The sequence below is a fragment of the Apis florea genome, unplaced genomic scaffold, assembly GCF_048593485.1.
Source record: "Apis florea isolate Af1SG1 unplaced genomic scaffold, ASM4859348v1 contig_3391_pilon, whole genome shotgun sequence".
NCBI lineage: Eukaryota > Metazoa > Arthropoda > Insecta > Hymenoptera > Apidae > Apis > Apis florea.
In genome coordinates, this window is record NW_028256754.1 from 25,527 (window position 1) to 27,733 (window position 2,207).

Sequence of the window (2,207 nt, forward strand, 5' to 3'; positions counted from 1 at the left end):
TTAAGAAAAAAATAAATTTATATTATAACCACGAATAATAGACGAAACATTTTGAAAGTTTTTGGAGTTATTATCTAATTTGAATCTGGTAGATGAAAAAAAAAGAAGAAACATTACTCAGTATTGACATGGATAACACAAATCATAAATGATGTGTTAAAAACGCGACGTAAAATTTTTATCGCAAAAATCAAAATATTATAATTATTAAATGTGCAATCCATATCTTACAATTAGCAATTAAAGATTATTTAGGACAATAAAATTAATTCAACGGACATGGTAAGTTATAAAAATATTGAAAACATCAACGTTTCGGTAAAGTTTAAATTAAAAAAATTATTGAATCTTACTTACGTAATTACTTTTCTAAAAATTATATACTATTTTTTTAACTACTCATTGTAATACTTATAATTAAAGAAATCGCAACTAGATATTCCAACGTTGGAATTCTTTTAGCATGTTACAAGAACTTCTAAAATATAAAGACTTTTATTTAGAAAAATTGAAGGAATTTTTAACCTTGAATTATTGTGCTCACAATTCAGTTAATATTGTGAGGTCTTTTCTATTTTAAAATTAATACTAAATGATTTGTGATGATTTGTAATTTGTTAGAAGAAAATTTGAAAAAACTGTTTATCATATTAAATTTTGATTGTAACAATTAATTTTATGAATAAAAAATTTACTAAACAATCAATTGTCTACTATTTGAAAGTTGTACTATTAAAAATTTCCTTCATCAATAACTGTTATGAATCAGTAATCGAAATAAATTTTTCATTGATAACTGTTATAAGTCATCGAAATGAATTTCTCTCAACAATAACATTTACCAACAAGAGAAAAAATTTTCTCTTTTAATCTATCGTTATAATTTTTATTTATAACTAATACGATTTTAGTCGAATAGTAACAAAAAATACTTGTATTCATGACATTTTTTCTTTTTGGTTATAACAATGATTCCTGATTAAAATATTTTTGAAAAAAGCAATAAATTTAATTTTTTTGTAAAGAATTTTAAAAAATGTGATGAAAAATAGTTTCAGTGCATAACATAGAATAGAAAAGAAATGAAAAATTGAAAATCCAATATTTTTAAAGAATACATTTCTAATTTGTGTATTAATTAATTTAAAAATAAAAAAGATAAAATTTTTAATTATTAATAATCTCTTTTATCAAAAAAATCATAATCATAATTGGAATTATTTTATTAATTCAATGCAACCAATTAATATGATACAATCAAATGACTTTTATTACAATGTGAATTTATGCATTTTAGTCCTACTAATATAAATAAATACTTCATTTAATCACTTTGCTAATAATTAATATACAAAAACCAACAAATGCATGATTTTTTTAAATTTTAGACATTTGTTTAAATTTTAAATATTTCTTGTTATCAGAATTACTTTTCTTTCCTAAATATATTAGATTATTATATTAAATTATATATACACATAAAAATAAAAAAACTTATGAATTGTTTAACTTCTCCAATTTTATTCTTAAATATTTTCTTTGTTCTGAGAATCCATATAATTGTATTGAACTTTTATTGAAAAATTACAATAAAAAGATTGATTTAATGATAATGAATATGACATGTTTCTCTAGTGATGACACATAGTGAAATCGTAAAATCAAATCATAAAGTCAAATGTAAAGTAATAAAATATCGGATGTCAGAATTGGTATTTTGACAAATTTATGATCAGTTAAAAATTTTAAATTTCGAAAAATCTTAAATTTAAAAAAAAAATGCATCACAATGCATCATTTTAAATGTGGCATTTGATATTAATCATGGTTCTAATGGTTTAATTTGTAACCGTACTATACTGTAGCCCATACTATATACATATTAATTAATATAATACATTTTTTCAATATCAATATTTATTAAAATTTTAAAAAACAATCTTAAAAATCATAATTCAAAAAATAATAAATATTAATATATATTTAATATATAATATAAATTAATATATAATTATAAATAAAAACAATAAGAATTCAATATATTTATCATTAATATCGTCTTTTTTAATAATTGATGGATTGAAAATATTCTGATAACTGATAAATTAAAAATAATATTGTTTTATTATTATTTTCATTATTTCATTATTTTTGAATAATATAAATTTATAACTATATAATTTCAATAATAATAATTATAAAAACAG